We start from the raw sequence: 23203 nt of genomic DNA, 5'->3' as shown, positions 1-23203 counted from the left end.
GCTGGTTGCCCCTGATACATATACATTTAGTCTTGTCTTAGCATCTGCTTCCCAAAAGGCCTTGGGCTAACACCATTAAATATTTAGTGACAAAAATAAGATATGTGTGAGTCAGGGGAAATAACACTACACTATGAATTTGAAAATTCTCAAATAGAGAAGATACTCCAAATAAGACTCACTGTGTCTAAAAGCAGACTATCAATAATAAGAAGTACAGATTAAAGCAATCATAAAATACCCTGAGCCAGGTGCTGGTGGCTCACGCCTCTAATCCTAGCTACTCAGGAGGCTGAGATCAGAGGATCACAGTTCAAAGCCAGCCTGGGCAGGAAAGTCCACGAGACTCTTATCTCCAATAAACCACTCAAAAACCCAGAAGTGGCGCTGTGGCTCAAGTGGTAGAGCACTAGCCTTGAGCTGAAGAGCTGAGGGATAGTGCCCAGGCCCAGAGTTCAAGCCCCATACACACAAAAAGATACCCTGTATTACTGTTTGGAAAGTGTCCCCCTGAAAGGCATCTGTGTTGGTCACTTGGACCCAAGACAGTAGTGCTATTTTGGGAGGTCAGTGCAACCCCAGGACATGGGGCTTCAATGAAAGAAGTCACTAGGACTGGGTCCTTGAGAGTATCTTGTCATGCTGGTCCCTTCCTGCTTTTCACTCTGCTTCCGGTCCACCATGATGTCAACAACTCCACCACACAATCTCACCACCATGACACTTTTCCTCTTCAAGGACCTAGACGCAATGGAACTGGTCATGAGAGACTGAATCCTCTGAAGCCAGAAGTCAAAATAAATCTTTCCTCCCATAAGTTGTTTGCATCAGGCATTTAGTCCAAGCCTGGAAAAAATAACTCAGAAAGTTGGTCCCTCTGCTGCAGCCTGGTCTCTGTGCCTGACCCTACCAAGGCCTAGCATGCCAAGGGGATGGAGAAGAGTCAGCACTGAGCCACAGACTCATGCTCTTCTGTCTTCCAGACCCACCTCACCTGAACAAATGAGTGGTGGCTTGACTCCAAGCAAAAACAGGACACATGCATCCAACTTTCCCTTGTCCCTGACAAATAATGATTGATATCAGGTAGCCATCTGATGCTGGGGTTGCAGTCATGCTGAATGAAATAAGATGTTAGTGGTCTTGCCCAGTCTCTCCCTGACACCTTATCCACCAGGAGCTGAAATCGCGATCTAGTTTCATGAAGTTACATCTCCTTTCCCACTGCAGAGACTTTTTCCTAGCTACCAATCTTTCTTTTTGCCTTTAGTTCCTAGGTGATTAACTCGGCCTTGATCACCACCACAACCTTGGACTTCCTGAACAGGCTTGGTCCTCTCTGTATCTTCCAATCACTCAATCCAAAGAAGTCCAGACATATTCTAGACAGTGCTTTTCTCTGGGCTGAACCATGGCCAAGCCCACAGCAGAAAAGCTCATAAAACTATTGTCCGATAAATGTCAGATCATTTAATACCAGCTGAAGGCTAAAACCAGAGACAAAATGAACCATTCACAAGACTAATGAACAATTACACTCTAGACCTCAGATCTGTTCTCCAAAGTCAACTCACAACTCAGATTTCCTATCAACCTTCTTCACCAGCACGTTATTTATTTGCAACAGTAACTTCCCAGCAAGTAAGGCTGACAAGAGACATTTTCAGAGAAGCTATTCCTACAGAGACTATGTCTCCATCTATAAGACAAGTTGGGCCAGTTCAAACCCCAAATCCCTACTAACCTTACCTGTGAGACTCCTTTTGCCTTCAAATCACCATGTTTAAACATGTAAATTTGTTAGAATACAATAATCTTCAATTATAGCATAGACTTTCTAGACAAAAAGAAGCCATTGGGGCAGCTAAAACCTGAAGATCAAGGTTCAAAGCCATCCCAGCTCATCATCTGTGAGACTTAACTAACAAAATCCAGAAATGAGCTTTAGTTCAACTGGTAGCTCTAAGTGAAAAGGCTAAGGTACTAAGTCCAGGACTTGAGTTCAAACTCTGGTACTAGCATAAAAGAATAAAAAAGAAAGCAGAAGCAGAGGAGGAGGAAGGAAGAGGAGGAGGGGAAAGAGGAAGAAGAGAAGGAGAAGGGGAAAGAGGAAAAGAGAAGAAGAAGGAGGGGGGAGAAGGGGAGGAAGGGAGGGAGAAGAGGAGGGGGAGGAAGTAGGAGGAAGGGGAGGGGGAGGAGGAAAGAGAAAGAGGGAAGGGGGAGGAGAAGGAAGAAGAAAGGAAGGAGGAGGGGGGAGGGGAAAGGGGAGGAAGAGGGAAAGAAAAAGCTGCCAGATACAAAGGTTCATACCTGTTATCATAGCTGCTTTGGAGTCTAAGATCAAAAGAATAACAGCTCCAAGCTGGTCCAAGCAAAAACTGTAAGACTCTATCTCAAGGGGGAAAAAAAGTGAAGCATGGTTATGCAACTCATCCCAGCTATGCAGGAAGCATAAATTGAAGGATTATGGTCCAGACTATCCTGGGCAAAATCTAAAACCTATCTAAAAAGTAACTAAAGCTAAAAAGGCTAGGAGTGTGACTCAAATAACAGAACATTTGTGTATAAAGCACAAAGCACAAAGCTCAAATCCCAATACTGCCCTTTTCCCAAAAAATTCAATAATTGCTCCAGATTAGAAATAGACTTGACTTTCTTTGTTTGTTTTGCAGTACTGGAGATTGAAGTCAGGCTCTGCACATGTTAGACAAGTGTTCTACAACTGAACTATATCCCCTGCCTTTAGAATTCAGATTTCTTTTTTCTTTTTTTTTTTTGTGCCAGTCCTGGGGCTTGAAACCAGGGCCTGGGAGCTGCCAACATCAGCACTCTACCACTTGAGCTACAGCTCCACTTTGGATTCTTGGTAGTTAATTGGAAATAAGATCTCAGCCTCCTGAGTAGGTAGGATTACATGCATAAGCCACCCACACCTAGCAAAAATCTCATTTCTTTCTTTTTTAAAATGTTTTATTGTTATTATAAAAGTGATATGCAGAGAGGTTACAGTTACATAAGTTAAATAAAGAGTACATTTCTTTAAGAATGGCCAACAGGCACATGAACATCTCTGGCCATAAAAGAAATACATTTTGTTATTCCCCTTCCCCTCCCCAAATTAGATAAGTGTATATACAATGCAGGGTACCAAAATCAAGTATAATGACTACAGGGGATATGCCATAGGGGGAAAAACATACAACAGAAACAAAAAAATCACATAGTACTTTAAAACCAACAACAACAAAGAAAGAAAGATCTCTTATGTCCATATCTTGGGGTTCATTTCATTTAGCATTATCTTATATGGTCATATGTACATAGCTTTTGAGCTCATCTGATCAAATTATCCTATATATATACTAATTATTGCAAATGCTGAAACAAGGACATAGTATGACCCACTGCAACAATGATACTCACAAGACACTATGTTAGAAATAAACTTTACAACTTCATGTGGGGGGGAGGAGGAATGAAGGAGACGGGGGAGGGAAGGGATAATAGGAGAAAAACAAAGGAGAGGGTAACAATGCTCAACAAGAAATGTACTCATTACCTTACTCATGTAATTGTAGCCCCTCTGTACAGCATTTTTACAATAAAATAAAATTTAAAAAAAGAAAAAGAAATGCAAATCAAAACAATGTTGAGATTCTACCTTACCCCAGTTAGAATGGCCATTATCAAGAAACTTAATTACAAAAGATGCTGGCTGGGTTGTGGCCAAAGGGAACACTACTTCACTGTTGGTGGGAGTGTAAACTTGTTCATCTATTCTGGAAAACAGTATAGAGTTCCCCTATGACCCAGAAATCCCACTCCTAGACATTTACCCAAATGATCACAAACAAGGCCATACTAAAGCTACCAGCACAACCATGTTCATTGCAGCATTATTTAACCATAACTAAGATATAGAACCAACCCAGATGCCCCTCAGCAGATGAATGGATCAAGATATGGTATATATACACAATGGAATTCTATGCCTCCATCAGAAAGAATGACATTGCCCCATTTGTAAGGAAATGGAAAGACCTGGGAAAGATATTAAGAGAAGTAAGCCAGGCCCAAAGAAAAGTAGGTTGCATGGCTTCCCCCATTTGTAATAACTAGCATATGTCTATGATATTCTTAGCAGGGGATCACAATAGCTCAATTGTTTTGTTTTGTTTTCTTTTCTTTTTGGGTCCGGTCGTGGGGCCTGAACTCTGGGCCTGGGCGCTGTCCCTCAGCTCTTCAGCTCAAGGCTAGCGCTCTACCACTTGAGCCACAGCGCCACTTCCGGCTTTTTTCTTTTTGCTTATGTGGTGCTGAGGAATCGAACCCAGCGCTCTACCACTGAGCCACCTTCCCAGCCCCAATAGCTCAATTGTTAAGTACACAAGACCATATATAATGAAGCATATCAAAATGAACTCCAAGAATTGGAAACAAGAGGCTCTTATTATGTCCGGTATGCAGTTGTTTCTATTTTTTTTCTGTTTTAGTTTTCTGTGCCCTTTGTTTTGTATATAAGTTGATCGGTGGAAAGGAAAGGGAATCACAGAAACAGCAGGACAAAGGCTGAACTAATGTAACAATGATACTCACTAGACACTACGTTGGAAGTGAACTTGGCAGCAAGTGATTAGGTAGGGGTGAACAGGAGAAAATGAGGTGGGAATAACAGTGTTTGAAAAGAAATGCATTTATTACCTTACTTATGTAACTGTAACACCTCTGTTCATCACCTTTACTATATATATATGTATAATATATACTTATATACATTATATATAATACATTTCTTTGGGGACAATGTCACTCTTTCGCTCACGCTCAGTTTTTCCCTCCCATCACCACCCACAAGTTTATAGTTCATTTTCCACATAGTGTCTAGTGAGTACCGCTGCTGCATTTGTTCACCCTTTGTCCCACCTTTCCTGTACCCTCCAGTGTTCTCCCAGAGACAAATAAGCTAACAAACAAAACAAAAGGAAAAGACAACAAAAACAGCAACAACAACAATAATTTCTTGTATCCATTTCTTGGAATTCATCTCATGAAATATTATTTTGCATACAAAAACCTCATTTCTTAATAAGACAGAATGGAACAGAAGGGGCCAAGATCCACAGACTTACCTTCTGGCTGATGGCTGAGCTGCAGAAGAATCATCATCTCTCAAAAACAACAGAGAAACATGGAGTTACCATTACAAGCAGGCGGGATACATATCTACCCAAATTAGCCTGCCTCTGTCTCTGAATGAAAGGATGTAATAGATATCCTAGAAATACAAGTAACTCCATGGTGCTGCTCAGGCCTTCTCTCAACACAGAGATTGCTATTTCCTCTGCCCCCAACTCTTCACCCACAAACTCTCACTCACTTCTACTTTCTGTTCCAATAGACTTGAGTTGGGGCTGTCATTAGACCAAGTAACATTCAAACTCCACTTTAATGTGTTTGACTCAACATGGCTATCAGAAATATATAGATGAAGAAGTGACTAGAGAGCCTGAGACTGACATATTTAGGAGACTGGCACAGTTTTAAATTGAAAACAACAAAAACAACAGAAGCCTATGTTAAACCCGGAGAGACTGAGGCTCGTAAAAGTAACGTGGGTCTGGATTAAGCAAGTTGGTTTTGCTGGATGGAAAAGTTCCTGGGGCTGAAATTCTTAACTTCAAAATGACTCAACAAAAATAAGTGAGGAGCATTGATCAAGATATATTGTAGGGGCTGGGAAGGTGGCTCAGTGGTAGAGCGCTTGCCTTGCATGCCTGAGGCCCTGGGTTCGATTCCTCAGCACCACATAAGCAGAAAAAGCCGGAAGTGGCGCTATGGCTCAAGTGGTAGAGCACTAGCCTTGAGCTGAAGAGCTGAGGGACAGCGCCCAGGCCCAGAGTTCAGGTCCCTACAACTGGCAAAAAAAAAAAAAAGATATATTGTAGGGGCTGGGAAGGTGGCTCAGTGGTAGAGCACTTGCCTTGCATGCCTGAGGCCCTGGGTTCGATTCCTCAGCACCACATAAGCAGAAAAAGCCGGAAGTGGCGCTGTGGCTCAAGTGGTAGAGCGCTAGCCTTGAGCTGAAGAGCTGAGGTCCAGAGTGCAGGCACCATGACTGAACACACACACAAAAAAAAGGTATATTGTATTCATGAACTGCTTTGTTAAATGGCAACGCCTTTGTATAACTACTTAAAGATAACTTAAAAATAAAAATAAATGAGAAGGTGAGTTCCAATGGCTCATGCCTATTTATCCTAGCTACGCAGAAGGCTGAGGTTTCAGGATCACAGAAAAGTCTATGAGACTCTTATCTCCAATTAATTGCCAAAAAAAAAAAAAAAAAAAAGCCAGAAGTGGAGCTATGGTTCAAGTAGAACACTAGACTTGATTGAGCAAAAGAAGCTCAGGGACAGTGCCCCAGCCTTGAGTTCAAGCCCCAGGACAGGCGCACACACACACACACACACACACACACACACACACACACACACAATGAACTAAGACAGGGACATTGAATCAGAGTCAGCAATGCCACACAAGTCCCCTCCATGCCTATCAGTGTACATGAAGAGATTTAATGAGATGGGAGCGTCTCAGAATTCTGTCAAGTGAACATTTACTTAGAGCGCCTAAAGTAAACTTCACATACACGTACACACACACACATACACACACAGCCAAAAAAAAAACTCTTTTACCTTGAATTTCACTGGCCCCTTCTGCTCTACGTGAAAAAACAGATTTTTATACACTGACAGTTGAAAGACCAGATCAATCAAGGGGTTAATTATACAGATCATTTTTCTGGCTCCCACGGGCGGGCAGAAAGGTTATAAACCACCACATATTTATGCAGCTGTTGTTAAAAATTCAACCGCAGCATTTATTTCAATGAACTCCTTTGACTGCGTGTTCAACAGATGCGCTGAGGGACTACATAAAACATTATCTCTATTAGTTCGAATTTTCTGACTCCTTAAAAGCTTCCAGTGACGGAAGGAAGAATGCATCTGTAATACGTCCCCTGCCATTACTGATACGCTCATTAAAATACAAGCAGCTTGACAGTAAGAGAGCATTATGTGTGTACATGCACACTCACACACACACAGCTTGAAGGGAGAAATTTTTACATAGCACCTTGTGTTGATTTAACACACCTGGAGAACACTCACACTTTCAAAGCATCACGTTTGAACAGTGCTTTAAGGCAGATGGGTCCCTTTGATATCTTAGACGTGGTCTAAGCACCTTTTAATTCCACAGGTGCAGCAGCACAGGGCACCAAAATAGGACTCCAAGTACTCAGAGGGAGGCGCAGGGCCCTGGAGTCTTTGGTTGGCTTTGCTCCATTTCCAGTCCCAGCTCTGCTTGTAGATGGATGGGGTTCTGTGGTGTGATATTAATTCACTCAGCTGTGTCACATCCTTAGTGGAATCCACTCAGGGAGAAGCCCCCAAAATGATGGAGACCTTTACAGGAAGCTGAGGGACCCGAAAGGAAGTTACCTTTGAAATGAAACTAAAGGAGCTGGTAGCTCACTCGTGTAATCCCAGCCACCTGGGAGGCTGAGATCTGAGGATCTGAGTTTGAACCAAAGCCAGCCCAAATAGACAGATCTGAGACACTCCTATCTCCAATTAAACGGGGGGAGGGGGGGGGGAGCTGGAAGTGGAGCTGTGACTCAAATGGTAGAGCACAAGCCTTGAACAAAAAAGCCAAAGGAGACCATGAAGCCCTGGGTTCAAGCTCCAGTACTACCACAAAATAAAGGAAAGGAGGCCATTCCTTTCAGTGCTGTTTGTGGTTGCTTGTGGGTGTGCGTGCACATGCGCGTGCACACGTGCACACACACACACCTCGGTCTGCACCATGCCTGTGTGGCCTATATCCACAGCCCTGGAGGAAATCTCTTTCATGATGATTTAGAAACACAGAGTTAGAGAAGCTGATCACAACTACCTCATCACCAACTACAGCAGGCTTTTCCTGCCCTGCCACCTCTCTCTAATGCCAAATATTGTCTCAATGAAAAACAATGCACAAACAGGGAAGGGTGGAATGCCAGGACTAACAGCCTGAGACAGAAAGCCCACCTGGAAGGCGGCAACTTCAGCTCTCCCAGAGCATGAGGGAAAGATGGCGATGGAGGAGGAACACTTGAGAATTCCCGAGAGGAGACCTGCGAGCTCCTGTCTGCAGGGCTGGAGCATCCCTGGCAACTCTGTGTGTGTGTGTGTGTGTGTGTGGTGTGTGTGTGGTGTGTGTGTGTGTGTGTGAGTGTGTGTGTGTGTGTGTATGCCAGCCCTGGGGCTTGAACTCAGTGCAGGGGCACTGTCTCTAAGATTTTTTTGTCAAAGCTAGTGCCCTATCACTTGAGCCACAGCTCCACTTTGGCTTTTGGGGTAGTTTATTGGAGATGAGTCTCACAGACAGACTTTCCTGCCTGGCTTGGCTTCAAACTGCATTCCCCAGATTTCAGTCTCCTGAGTAGCCAGGATCACAGGAGTGAGCCACCAGGCCTGGCACTTCTTGTTGGAGGAAGGTGGAGTGTTTGATGGGGGAGAGAAGGTCAGACAAAGCCATCTCCTGTTGAAGTAAGTCATTCCAATGGCCGTGAAAAGCCTCCCCTATTGCCTTAGAAGGGTTGGATTTGAGGCTGTTCAGAGAAGTAAGAGTAGAGCCCGAAGGGAGGAGATCCCTGTCTCCAGCCCTTGACCCCGGTCACTGAACTCCACTTGTTTTGCTAATGAGAAATGGACATCAGGAATGTGTGCCTGCTGCAAAGCAAGGTATACAGTGCTTAGCGCTGCAAATACTGTGTCTGTCCCCATGTGATTTTTCTCATCTTAAATATACTACATACTTCAGTTTCTATGAGCACTTTACAGAAACCGCAGAGGCCTTTAATGAAAGACAACCTCACAACATAGCCATATATGCTTTCCAGTACAATCACTGACTATCCAAGGAGAGAGATAATCATCTTAACCATATTTCTAACCTGAGATTCAAAAATATGTATGTATGAGTGTGTGTGCATGAAAGAGAGAGAGAGAGAGAAAGAGAGAGAGAAAGATGCAGGGCATTGAACTCAGGACCTGGCACATGCTAATCAAGTGCTTTACCAATGAGCTACAGTCCCCACTATTCTTACTTAATTTTTCTTTTGAGGCAAAGTCTTGCTGAGTTTCCCGGCTGGCCTCAAACTTGCAATCCTCCTGCATCAGCCTCCTAAGCACTGGATTGTAGATGTGAACTACTCAACTTTAGCTCCACTCTGAAAAAAGCCAATACTAGTCCTTCTTTGGTCCTACTGAAGTATAGGGCAAATGAGCTAATTGGCGACCAAATGCCCTAAACAGTGGTTTCCACACAGACTGTTGAAACGAATGGGGCAGAGAGTAAAGGCAGAAAAGTTACTCTCGTTGCCCAAGGAACCACCCATCCTCAGGTTATGTCAGCAAAATGACTAGCACTCAACCAAAGATAATGGCACAGTTGACCCTACCTACAACTTCTCCTCCTATGGCTCATATAGGATCTTAAAAGAAGGGAAAGAATTGGGTGGGGACAGAGGAATAGGGCATTTCATTCCAAGCTGGCAACCTGGTCACCCCATTCAGATGGTTCCTGAGAGTTCTATTAACAGGGATTTGCAGTGACTGCATGCAGATGGCTGAGTCCAACCAGGTTAATTGCTAGTATAAAATGAATTATTGAGCTCATAAGGTGTATCAAGGTGCCTATGGCTCGTGCCTGTAATTCTAGCTACTTGGGAAGCTTAGATCTCAAGGATCACGGTGCAAAGCTAGCTCAGACAAAAAAGGTTGCAAGACTCCATTTCCAATTAACCAGCAAAACAAAGCCAGGCCAGAGGCATGGCTCAAGTGGGAGAGCATCAGTTGTAGGCAAGCAAGCCAATCAATGTGAGATCCTAAATTCAAGCCCCAGGTTCAAAAGGGAAAAAAAAAAAGTCTTATTGAGGCTAAATATGAGAGCATACTCTATAATCTCAGTTACTTGGTGGGTATAGATTGTCCAGGACTAGCCCAGACAAAAGTCCACGAGACTCCTTCTCAACCAATAAGCAGAGCATGATGGTGTATTGCTGCCAGCTCCACTATGGTGGACACTAAAGGTAGGATTGCAGTCAATCCTGCCAAGCAAAAATGTGCAATCCTATCTGAAAATAGACTAAAGCAAAAAGGGCTGGGGCTATTCATCCAGTAGTAGAACACCTATCTAGCACAGATAAGGCCCTGGGTTCAAACTCCAGTACTGAAAAAAATAACATAATAATAATAATACATTTCCTTGAAAATGGCCCTCCATTACATTACGGGTTTGGTCATATCCATTTTGTAAGAGATCCATGTAAATCAAGTAATCAGATGCTATATCCTTCCTTCCCAGGACCCTGGGAGTCACTGGCTTCTGACAGATCCTCCTTCTCAGTGTTCCTCCTACACAGTGGAGCTGCCTCCTGTATACCCAGCCCCTTCCAGGAGTGTTTGCTAGTCTTTCATTTCATTGCCTCTTTTTCCAACTTCTGGGTTTACAACAGCTAATAGCAGAGATTTTTTTTTTTTACTTCTCCTCCTGCTCCTTCTCCTCTGTCGCTTTAGAAGGCCAATGAAAGCATTTCACTTTCATCATTAACTCTAGGGTATCCTTTTTGAGAGTTTATTCTGCTGGTAATGGTCCTAAAGACAATCTCTTCTGAGCATATAGCATATCTAGGAAAGGGAAGATGCACTAGTAAAATCCAGGCTGGGGGAAGGGTGGAGGCAGGGAGGAGGAGCAGTCATGTGGCTTGAACTCAGGGCATGGTCCCTGTTTCTGATCTTTTATGCTGAAGCCTAGCACTCTACCAGCAATACTTTCAGTTTTCTAGTGGTTTGTTGGAAATGTGTCTCAACAACTTCCCTGCCCAGGCTGGTTTCAAGCCACAATCCCCAGGTCTCAGTCTCCTGAGCAGCTAGGATTATAGGTGTGATTCACCAGGGTTGTTGCACCCTCTATCCCAGGGTGGAGGTGTTTCAAGATGTTTTCTTCTTGGGCTTCCTTTATCTGGTATGCATTTCTGCATCCCTGCCACAGTGAGAGCAAGACTGGATGCCTTCCCAAAAGCAATTTCAGATGTGATTTGCTTGCATTTTTCCTTTAGGTTAGAAGCACAAAAATCTGAAGAGAAAAGACTCCAGTAAGAGAGCCATAGCAGAGTTGGGGCCTTGCTCACCCTTCATTCCTTTAAGGCAGCCCTTAAAGCATAGGGCATAGCTAACCAGAGTATAGCTGGTCCAGCTCCAAGGTCAGTCCTCTAGCGCCACCTGGTGCTCACTCTTCTAATCACACTGTTAGTCCAATGGAGGCAGTAGATACTTCCTTTTTGGTTTGTTTTTGTTTTTCCAACTTCTAACGACACAGAAGTATAAAAAACATAGTGTTATGTTCAAGATTGAAGCACAATCGGGCGTGTGGTTCATTCAGTGAGTGAGAAGATCTTGGAACATGGCAAACGCTAGAAAACCAAGTGTTGTTATTGCCAGTTTCTGTTACTGAAAGAATTTAAGAGACGTAAATTTAGGAAAACTGATATCTAAGATCTAGTAGACTTTTTTTTTTTTTTTTTATTGTGAAAATACTGTACAGAGAGGTTACAATTACATGGGCAAGATAATGCGTACATTTCTTATCAAGCATTGCTGCCTCCTTTGTTTACCCTTCCCATCCCTTCCCATCCTTCCCCCTCCCCTTCCTCTAGTAGACTTTTGAACATATCAAAGAACTAGATTTTGCTAGGCATAAATAGTAGTTACTTGAAAATCTTATATGCTTTATTACTAAAGAGATGTGATCTCCAATAATTAAAAAGCCTAAGCCAGTGTCCAGTGGCCATGCCTGTAATCCTAGCTACTCAGGAAGCTGAGATCTGAGGACTGCAGTTGGAAACCAATCTGGCCAAGGAATTCAGTGAGACTCATATTTCCAATTAACTACTTTAAAAGGTGGCAGTGGAGCTGTGGCTCAAGTGGTGGAGCATTAGCTTGAGTGGAAAACCTCAGGGACATTGCTCAGGCCCCAGAACATACACACACACACACACACACACACACACACACACAGAGGTAAACCAGATAATGGATATGTGTCCAGCAAAAGCGAGTCTCAACTCTCCTCATTATCAGCAGTTGCTCTTATATCAATACTCCAGCCTTCATTTTCTCTTTCCCATGTTTCCTTTGTGTTACTCAGCTTTCTGTTGCTGTGACAGAATGCATGCTGTCACCAGTCTGTATGAAGGAAAGATTTGTTTGGGCCCTGTTACAGAAGTCTTAGTCCAGCCTTGGCACACAGCACATCAGGCAGGAGTGCACGGTGGAGGATGTGCGCCCGCTGCATGGTGAGGTGGGAGACAGGAAACGGTGGGAGGTCCTAATATCCCCATCGAGGCCACACCCCCAATGGCCGCACTTCCTCCCACAAGGCCCCACCTTCCAAAGGTTCCATTACCTCCCAGTTCCACCATAGGCTAAGGACCAAATCTTCCCCTTGTGGGTCTTTGGAGACTGTTAACAATGCAAATCTGCCTGGGGTAGAGATCAGAAGGATTGTGATTCAAGGCCAGCTTAAGCAAAAAGTTATCAAAACTCCATATACTAGCTATGAAGGCAACCTTAGTGAATGAAGAACTGCCCTTGAAGCAAAACATGAGCTCCTATCTAAGAAAATAACCTAAAGCAAAAAGGGCTAGAGGTGTGACTCCTCTGGTAGAATAACAAAAAACAAAAAAGCCATGACACTTCTCTTAGAACACAAACAACTGAGGAGGGGGTGCTGGGAAGGTGGTTCAGTGGTAGAGCACTTGCCTTGCATGCATGAGGCCCTGGGTTCGATTCCTCAGCACCACATAAGCAAAAAGAAAAAGGCCAGAAGTGGCACTGTGGCTCAAGTGGTAGAGCGCTAGCCTTGCGCTGAAGAGCTGAGGGACAACACTCAGACCCAGGGTTCAGGCCCCACTACCGAACCCCCCCTCCCAAAAACAAAAAAAAGCAACTGAGGCTTTTGGTGGTAATGTGGATTCATTCTGGACCTAGTAGAATGTTCTGGAAACTCAAGTTTTATTGACAGAAGCCTTTTTCAAGTCATCCCTTCCCCTATTTCTGCCAGGGATAAAACATTGTCACTTTTGTTTGGTGATACTAGGCATTGAACTCAAGACCATTACAATTGCTAGGCAAGCACCACCACAAGCAATATCCCCCAGCTCTTTTTTGCTTTTAGCTTATTTTGCAGGTAGGGTCTCACTTTTGTCTAGAGCTGACCTTGGACTTACCTAAGCTTTCCTCATAGCTGGGATTCTGCAATCATACACCACCACACCTGGTCTGTTGCTCAAGATATGGTCTTGCGCACTTTTTGCCCAGGCTGACCTTGAACAAAAATCCTCCCAAGGAGCTGAGATTACAGGCATGAGCCACTTCATCTCACCAAAGGCACTGTCTTTGGGCCTTTTTTTTTTTTTGGTATGCCCATCCTGGGGCTTGAACTCAAGGCCCGGGGAACTGTCCCTAAGCTCCTTTTTGCTCAAGGATAGCATTCTATCACTTGAGTCACAGCTCTACTTCTACCTTTTGGATGGTTAATTGGAGATAAGAGTCTGGCAGACAGCTGCCGGGGTTCGCTTCAAATCTTGATCCTCAGATCTCAGCTTTCTGACTAGTTGGGATTACAAGCTTTCTCAAAGCTGCTACCTACAACCCTGCAATAAACACTGTGCGGCATCCTCCATTGCCCTGTCTGTGGCGTTCCAGAAAGCCATTGTTTGAGGGTGAGAATGGAAAGTCCAGCTCCATGAAGCCAGTACTCATGATACTCTGCCATCTATAACAAAGAAGTCACCAAAGTTAAACAAAGCCTCCCTCAGGTTCTTAGTGTCTGCTCCATAGAGAATCTGAATCCTTGAGATGGCAAATGAGAGACAGCAGATTTACTTTATCTTTAGCAATTGAGTATATAGTAGCATGGATGCCCAAATATGTAACTCTTTTTAAACATGATTTTTTTTAATTTTTATTATTATCTTAAAGGAGTGTGTTTGTTTTTGTTTTGTCAGTTGTGGAGTTTGAACTCAGGGCCTGGGTGCTGTCCCTGAGCCCTTTTGTGCTGAAGGCTAGCACCACTTCTGGTTTTTGAGTGGTTCATTGGAGATAAGAGGCTCAGGGGGACTTTTCTTCCTGGGCTGGCTTCGAACCTCAATCCTCAGATCTCAGCCTCCTGAGTAGCTAGGATCAGAGGTGTGAGTCAGGGGTGTGTTGGTATTTACCTGAAGGAGTTTATATACAATGCATTTTGATCAATGTCACCCTTTTCAACATTCTCACCCCTCTTCCCCTGCCCACCCCTTCCCTCATTCATCTCAAACTTGTAGGATATACACTGGATTCTGGTCTAGCTTTCCCCCTCTTCTTCGTATATCCACCCCCTTAACTCCACCCCTTTGAAGATTTAGAAGGAATACACCCCTCAGATTTAAAGCAAACACTGGGGAAAGCAATGACATTTCTTTCTTTCTTTCTTTCTTTCTTTCTTTTTTTTGTCGGTCGTGGGGCCTGGGCCTGGGCACTGTCCCTCAGCTCTTTAGCTCAAGGCAAGTGCTCTACCACTTGAGCCACAGCGCCACTTCAGGCTTTTTCTGGTTATGTGGTGCTAAGGAATGGAACCCAGGGCCTTATGTCATGCACGGCAAGCACTCTACCACGGAGCCACCTTCCCAGCCCCAGCAATGACATTTCTATGCGCATGTGACCAGGGAGACTTTTGGACCTATGCAAACATTTCTTACAATCTGTCTCTGTAAACTATCGGAGTCCCCAAACTTCATATATGAGCCCCATCTGGGAGCACAGTTATGCAAGAAAACTACTGGCCAGCTGGCAGAGCTCCACTCCTCGAACTGGGGTCCAGGCTGCCGCCCCAAAAGGATATGTTGGGGACAAGACTCACAGCTCTTGAGGCACCTCGGGGGCCCGCATGTGGAGGATGGGATAGGCCCCAATAGCCCCAGCAAGGGGCACTGGTGCCTCTGAAGAGCTGAGCCCCTTCGGGCGTGGGGCCAAGCTAGGGGACTCTGGGTGTCAAGGTCTCAGGTCCGGAGTTCCTGGATACCAAAGCCTGAGACAGGCTCAGAAAAGTTCCCACTGCTTTCCTCCCACAGAGTGTGGACAAAGCCGACTTCTCCTAATAGGCAGGTCTTTTTCTGCTGTTGTGACCAATATCCTAGGAAGTCAGTTCCATGATCATAAACCATTACCATCACCTATCCGGGATCTGGTAGATTGCACAAAATCCATTAGGTGGCAATGTAGCGGGGAAGCAAGCCAGCTCAATACCAGGAGGCACATTTGCAAACTCAAGGCTTTCACTTGAAAAACTTAGAAACCTGGACTCCCACACCAGCCAACCCCTAATATCCAGGGGCAGTGATGCAGGGATCCACATCTTTTCTCTCTTGCCTTTCCTGGCTCTTCCCATATCACAAAAGATCTTTCCCAATCCAGCTCACCCAACAGAGCTCTGCCTATACCTCCCCCATGCCTGCCAAGCCCTAGTCATGAGCACACAGCAGGGGCCCTATCAGCCTCCAGACCGAATGATCGAATGACCAGAGGGAAGACTCAAGCAGACCAAGGAGGCTGAGAAGGGAGCTCCCAGCTCCCTGACTCCTGAAGCATGATGTAGATGGAGATGAGCAAACCGCTAGATCTCCTGAACTCCACATCCTGCAGGCCAGGTTCAGCAGGTGAAGATTGGGGGGGGGGGGCAGGGAGCATCTCCCTTTGCCTGGATCTAAGGGTGATAACCTTCAATACATAATTTCACTTTTCGCTTCTACTTCCTTAATCTCTCTCAGTCCACTTCCCAACTGCTCTTTTTTTTTTCTATGAATAAGAACTCTTGTTTGGTTTTTATTTTTTTTAACTGTATTTTTTTTTTTTGTCTTTTCTTTTTTGGTACTGGGAATCGAACCCAGGACGTTGCACTTGCTAGGCAAGCGCTTTGCCACTGAGCTACATCCCAGCCCTGAATAAGAACTCTTAATCCAGGTACCAGTGGCCACACCTATAATCCTAGCTACTCAGGAGGCTGAAATCTGAGAATCCAGATTTGAAGCCAACCCAAGCCCAAATAAACTACCCAAAAAACATCTCAGAATTGGGGACTGGGGGTTTAGCCCAGCGGAAGGGCGCCCGCCCGGCGTGCGCAAGGCCCTGGGTTTGGTCCTCAGCCCTGGAAAAAAACAAAAATCAGAATTGGAGATGTGACTTAAGTAGTAAAGTGCTAGCCTTGAGGACAAAAGCTCAGGGACAGCACTCAGGCCCTGAGTTCAAGCCCCACGACTGGTAATAAGCAGAAAAGAAAAAAAACAAAAACTCGTGGTTGCTATTTTTTGAGTCTGACCTTGAAGCTAGTATTATCCAAGAAATAAGATATTATATATCTTTAATAAAAAAAAAGTCTACGGAAACTGAATATTTATGGTGTGCCACATCAAGATGTCCTGGTAAAGAAATGTAATTCTTGTCACCTATGGCTACTGAAAAATGGCTTTCTGGACACAGTGGTGGCACTTTTTATCATTCATAGGCTGACAGATAATGGGATTGCAACTTAAAAACTCTAATCTCCCCATTTTATGAGGGCTTCTGGAAACAAAAATAAAAATGGAGTTAAGCTCTATAGAGGACTGGACAGGCAGGCAAATAAAATAGAACTCTACAGCAAGAAGCACTCTGACCTGTATGAGATCTGACATTCTTTATTCTCTTTCCTGGAGAATTGATGCTCCATTCATGGATTGCAAAACCCAGTGAAGAGGCAGAAAACTGGCTATGAGATTTGCCCCAGATGTCAAATCCAAAGCAGAAAGTGTCTAAATTCTTTAAAATTACATGATATTACAATGAGGTCTTCCAGAAAGGATGAGGTCTTTCTTTTCTTCTCAAAGCCATTTCCTTGTGGTGATTGTGTTCTTTTTTTTTTATTGTTATTGTAAAGGTGATGTATAGAGGGGTTACAGTTACATAAGTCAGGGTGAGAGTACATTTATTTTAGAACAATGTCACCCTTTCCCTCACTCACTCCTAGTTTTCCCCCCATCCCCACAGCTTGTATTTTCAGCATGGTGTCTAGTGAGCACCACTGCTGCGTTTGTTCACCCTTTGTCCCCCCATTTCTGTGCCTCCTAGTTATGTTATCTTAAGAAATAATAAATATTTGATCTCTTTCTGCATTGCTACTTCTCAGCTTTTTTCCATCTCAAGATTGAGTATTGTCTTACAGGTGTCAATGGTAGATCTGGTAGCTTCGAGAATGGAGCTGGTAATAGCTAGCCCTCATCCTAAATGTCCACCTTATTTCTAACTTGCTCTTTACTGTCTTCTCATTTCTCTGGATCTTTTTTGCTGCAGCCTAATCTTTGACATTGTCCCCAGGAATCAAAACACATCTGGAGCACCTCAACCTCTGGTGAGATTTTGGTACCATGATTTGGACCTACTAAAGGAGTGCATCCTCTTGTCATGCCCTCTGTTTGCTTGGAAATTGACTAGGAGTTTGGTACCTCAGCCCACATCCAACCTGGAGATTTAAGTTGATCACCAAAATTTTTACAGTAGTAAATGCACTGTATTAAGTATGTAAGGGCTTATCTACGTGGATTTGATTACAGAAACTAATATTCTTTAAATAATGAAAAAAAGTTGATAACCAAAGGACAATAATCATCCAGAGCTCCATAGTGGACCATCACACACAACCACATGTGTGTGCACATGCACACACACACACCATTAAATAATGAGGTTCAGGGAGTCTCCAGATAAATAAAGACATCCATGTGCAAAGAAAGGAGCATACACTAGCTACACCAGAAGGTAACTGCTGAACGCACACTTGGTATCAACCAAATCAAAGAACTGGTTGGCAGAATTCGAAAACGTCTAGAATAGGCATCTTGCGTTGCCTGTGTAATGATTTCTGGTTTAGTATGTTCTTGCCTATTAATTTTATATATACTGTACTAACAAGAAGTAAGTCATAGATATCCTATTTCTTAAAACTGACTCATAGGTGTCTTATATTTCTTATGACACTGAACACAGGGTCTAGCTCATAATAAAAGTAGAATCAATAGGTGCTGGTGGTTCACGCCTGTAATCCTAGCTACTCAAGAGGCTAAAATCTGAGGATCACAATTAGAAGTCAGTCCAAGTAGGAAAGTCTGTGAGACTCTTATCTTGACTTAACCAGCAAAACCAAGAAGTGGAGCTGTGGCTCAAGTGGTAGAGTGCTAGCCTTGAGCAAAAAAAGCTTAGGGACAGCACCCAGGCCCTGAGTTCAAGCTCTACAACTGACTACTCCACCACCACCACCACCATCAAAAGAAAGATGAATTAATAATATTGAAGAGATTCCAATTTTCCCTGTTCTGATGGCCCTTGGGCTTTGTTCTAGTTGTATATATACAGGAAGGCTCAGCAGGGCTATGCTTGCAGTCAGAGTGCATTTAAGGACCATGGAATGAGGTGTGGTGTCACATAGCTTTAATCCTGGCACTTGGGAGGCTGAGGCAGAAAGACTGACAGTTCAAGGATAGCCAGGATTCCATAGCAAGACCCTCCCTGCACAAAGGCTCTCCACCAAGCCATCTCACTCAGACCAGGGAAGGAAGAATGGAAAGGGAGAGGCTGGAAACAGGTGTCTGACAGGCCTAGGGTCAGACACCTAGGCACAACTCCCTTGAGACTGTGGCAGTTCAAATTCAGGCCTCCTCAAAATAATGCCCTTGATCTTGTAGAATGGAATTCCACTTCACATCTACGCCACCGATGGCTAAAATCTGCCCACAGCGGGGAGTTGCTACCCACCCTGATTACTGAGAAAGTATGGAATTAACTGGAATTAACTGAACCACTAGGGAGAAACTTCATCGGAACTGACTTTTCAGTCCTCTAGACTTGGCCCAGCCCTGGCCCCAGACCCCATTCTGTGGTTATTTTGGCAACTGGTCCTGGCTCCAGCTTCAGAGATTTCACCCACAATAAATTGTAGATCAATTTCAATTAGTAAGAAGACAAAGACTGTGCACCGGTGGCTCATGCCTATAATCCTAGCTGCTTAGGAGGCTGAGAACTGAGGATTGCGGTTTGAAGCTAGCCTGGGTAGGGAAGTCCATGACACTCTTATCTCCAATGAACCACCAGAAAACGAGAAGTGGCACTGTGGCTCAAAGTGGTAGAGTGCTAGCTTCAAGCAAAAAAAATCTCAGAGACAGCAGCCAGGCCCTGAGTTCAAGCCCAACAACCAACACAATAATAATGATGATGATGATGATAAAGAAGAAGAAAGAACGGCCCTCCTTCAATGTGTTTGCTCAAATTCCTAGAGCTGCTGAAAGTTTGGTATGTTTGGGAGAATTAAAATCATCCTCCCCCAAGTGAAGGGTGGCAAAGCCTGCCATGAAAAGGCTCAGGGACAGTGCCCAGGCCCTGAGCTCAGGCCCCAGGACTGGCATCAAAAACTAAACTAATTAGGGCTGGGAAAATGGCTTAGTGGTAGAGTACTTGTCTAGCACGCATAAAGCCCTGGGTTCCATTCCTCAGTACCACATACATAGAAAAGCTGGAAGTGATGCTGTGGCTAAGTGTTAGAGTGCTAGCATTGAGCAAAAGCAGCTCAGGGACAGTCCCTAGTCCCTGAGTTCAAGCCCCAGGACTGGCAAGATAATAATAATAATAATAAATTAAAATATATGTGTGTATCTCTTACTTAGAGGGAATTTTAGTTTAAACTATAGACTTTGGACAGTAACAGTGTGTCAATGTAGGTTCATTACTTATAAAAAATGTTCTACTCCAGTGTGAGATAGTTGCCGTAGAGGTGTGTGTGTGTGTGAGAGAGAGAGAGACAGACAGACAGACAGAGACAGAGACCAAGAGGCAGAAAATATAATGCAACCCCTCTGTACTTCTAATTTAACATTACTGTAAACCTAAAACTGCTCTTGAAAATCATCTCTTTGAAAAATAAAATAAGGGCTGGGAAGGTGGCTCAGTAGTAGAGTGCTTGTCTTGAAAAATAAAATAAATTAAAAGCTGCTTTCCACTGACATCAAATCATTACAATACTGTAACCCAGAGGCAGCCCAGGCCCCTGGTATGCCTCTGGAACCCCAGTGCAGGAGCAACATGAAACTCCTCATAGCTACTCTAGCCATGAAGGCCTTGCATGCTTGGGAAACTATCCACAAGCCATAGCATTTCCCAGGCCTTATGCTGACACTGGTGGGTTTAAATTCACATTCCTTGAATGCAAACCACAGTGGAGTAAGCAGCACACAGCAGGTGCTCCAACAGGCACAAGAGAGTGATATAGTTCATTCAGGAGATGGGAGGGAAGACAAGAGAGGAAAGTAGGAGGGAAGGAAGAGAGGAAGGAGGGAGGGAAGGAGGGAGGGAAGGAAGGAAGGAAGGAAGGAAGGAAGGAAGGAAGGAAGGAAAGGAAGGAAGGAAGGAAGGAAGGAAGGAAGGAAGGAAGGAAGGAAGGAAGGAAGGAAGGAAGTTTCATTCAGGGGATAGGATGGAAGATAAGAGAGGAAGGAAGGAAGGGAGAGAGGGGAGGAGAGAGGGAGGTAAAGCCAGAAACCACACCACACCAATGACATTCAGGCCCCCTCCCAGGCTTGTCCTCAAGCATGCTGACCTTGTGTTCACCTTGGGGAAATTTCTGATCATTGTAACAGAGAAGTCAATAAAGCGAGAGCCAACTAAACGCCCAGAATTAGGACCGTGAAAGACCATTTTGAAGTTGCTGTGGCTATTTTTGTTCATATCCCGGACCACAGGAACCTGACTTCCTGCAGGAACCTGACTTCCTGCAGGATAAGCTTCCGTCTGTCACCCCACCTCTGCTCAAGTAGTGGGCTTTTTCCCAGCTTCCCCTGGGAGGTTATTCTTGACATTGAACAGCCGGGGTATTGTTTTTTTTCCCTGATATTGAACATCTATCTTCTGTTTTCTTAGCTGCTTCCCTGTTATCTTGAAGAATACGCTCCTGCCTCCTGCAGGGTCTTTTTCCTCTTAGTGCTGACCAAGGCATTTCTGGGGTGTGCTCAGCTTCAGCCTCCACGCCCTTGGAGCCTTGGAGATCAAACAACAAGGAAGAAATACAGTGACAAGTAAAGGCTCTGCCGTCTGGCAGGCATAAACCTAGACGAGAGAGGAGCCCAAAATCTCAATAAAGAAAGGATCATCATCAATCCAGCCTCCTCACAGAGCTCTCGGACAACTGCACAATTGCTCGGCAATGAGTGATGCCCTGCCAGCAAGCCCCTGTTCTTGCTGTGATTCATTTTTTACAATCTAATGAGTTCTCCCTCCCCCCAAAATGATTTTATGAAACGCCAGATTTATTTTATCATAGGCACCTTTAATTTCGTCTCCCTCTACTTGGACTCTGTCTCTTCTGCTACAGTGCAGAAAACAGGTGCCTGGGGTATAAATTCTCATTCCACAAACTTTTGAGAGGGAAGAGCTTGCTGGTACTTGACTCTTGGATAGAGAGGTCAGACAGGGCTCTCAGAAAGGGCGCTGCCCTAGAGACCATTTGCGTTGTTTTTACACTGATGGATGGGAGAAATGGGGGAACACTTAGCTGTTTCTTTTAACATTTAGAACCTTTTTATCCAATGACCCAGAAAAATCTCCAACAATTCAATGTTGTTACTAAACCAACAAGCAAGTCTCACTTTACCTGCTGTCCACACCCCAGCTTTGCCACCCACACACCTGCCCTTCCCTCTCCCTTGTAATCTCTTACTATAACACTCATCAAAAATTGCCTCTCTTCTGCCCACTGAATTCATACCAGATATTTTCTTAATGGATATTTCTCACGAGAGAGAACTAGAGACCTAGAAGAAGAAAGAGAAAGTTGCATCTGGTTCTCAGTTCAGTATACATTTCTTGTTTGCATTCCTCCAAAAAATAGAGTCAATTAGGGTCCATGTCATTTGTTTGTATGGATGAGCATGGGACAATGAAACTTGTTGAGGTTGGTTTTTGTGTGCCAGTACTAGGGCTTGAACTCAGATCCTGGCTTCTTAGCTTTGTTCACTCAAGGCTGGCACTCTACCACTTGAACCACAACTACACCTCCATTGAGGTTGTTTTAAGGAGATGAAGTGGGATGAGGGAGAGAGAGGAAGGGGGTGAGTTCAATTAGGATACATTGTAGCATGTGTGCACATGTCACACTCCTTTGTACAACTAATATACACTGATTTTTAAAAAGTTAAGGTGGGGAGGGAGGTGGAGGGGGAGCTGGGAGGGGATGGGAAGGGGAAACAAAGGAGGAGGTGACAAAGCTTGATAAGAAATGTACTCATGGGCTGGGAAGGTAGCTCAGTAGTAGATCGCTTGCCTTGCAAGCATGAGGCCCTGGGTTCGATTCCTCAGCACCACATAAGCAAAAAGAAAAAAGCCAGAAGTGGCGCTGTGGCTCAAGTGGTAGAGCGCTAGCCTGGAGCTGAAGAGCTGAGGGACAGTGGCCAGGCCCAGAGTTAAGGCCCCACGACCGCACCCCCCCCCCCCAAAAAAAAGGAATGTACTCATTACCTTGCCCATGTAATTGTAACCCCTCTGTACAGTATTTTCACAATTAAAAAAAAAGTTAGATAAAGCCTGGTACTGGTGGTTCACACCTATAAATCTACCTACTCAGGAAGCTGAGATCTGAGGATCATGGTTCAAAGCCAGCCAGGGCAGGAAAGTCCATGAGACTTATCTCCAATAAACCACCAGAAAACTAGAAATGACACTGTAGCTCAGGTCAAGTGGTAGAGTGCTAGCCTTGAGCTGAAGAGCTGAGGGACAGCGCCCAGGCCCAGAGTTCAAGCCCCATAACTGAGTACCTAGGACTACAGGCATGAGCCACTGGTGCCCAGCACCCCTCATTCTTATACCTTGCCTTCTCTTGCATTTGGCTGTTTTTCAGTTGTAACTTCTGTAATAAACTCTCACTGTAAATAAAGCACTATTCCTGAATTTTGTGAGTCATCCTAGAAAATTCTTGTATCACCTTGGGCCAAACCAAGGAAATAGGGATCATAGGAATCCACAAATGTACACGTCTCTGG

Source organism: Dipodomys spectabilis, unplaced genomic scaffold, assembly GCF_019054845.1.
Source record: "Dipodomys spectabilis isolate Male_0828 unplaced genomic scaffold, ASM1905484v1 ptg000178l, whole genome shotgun sequence".
Lineage (NCBI taxonomy): Eukaryota > Metazoa > Chordata > Mammalia > Rodentia > Heteromyidae > Dipodomys > Dipodomys spectabilis.
Note: the sequence above shows the minus strand (reverse complement) of the source record.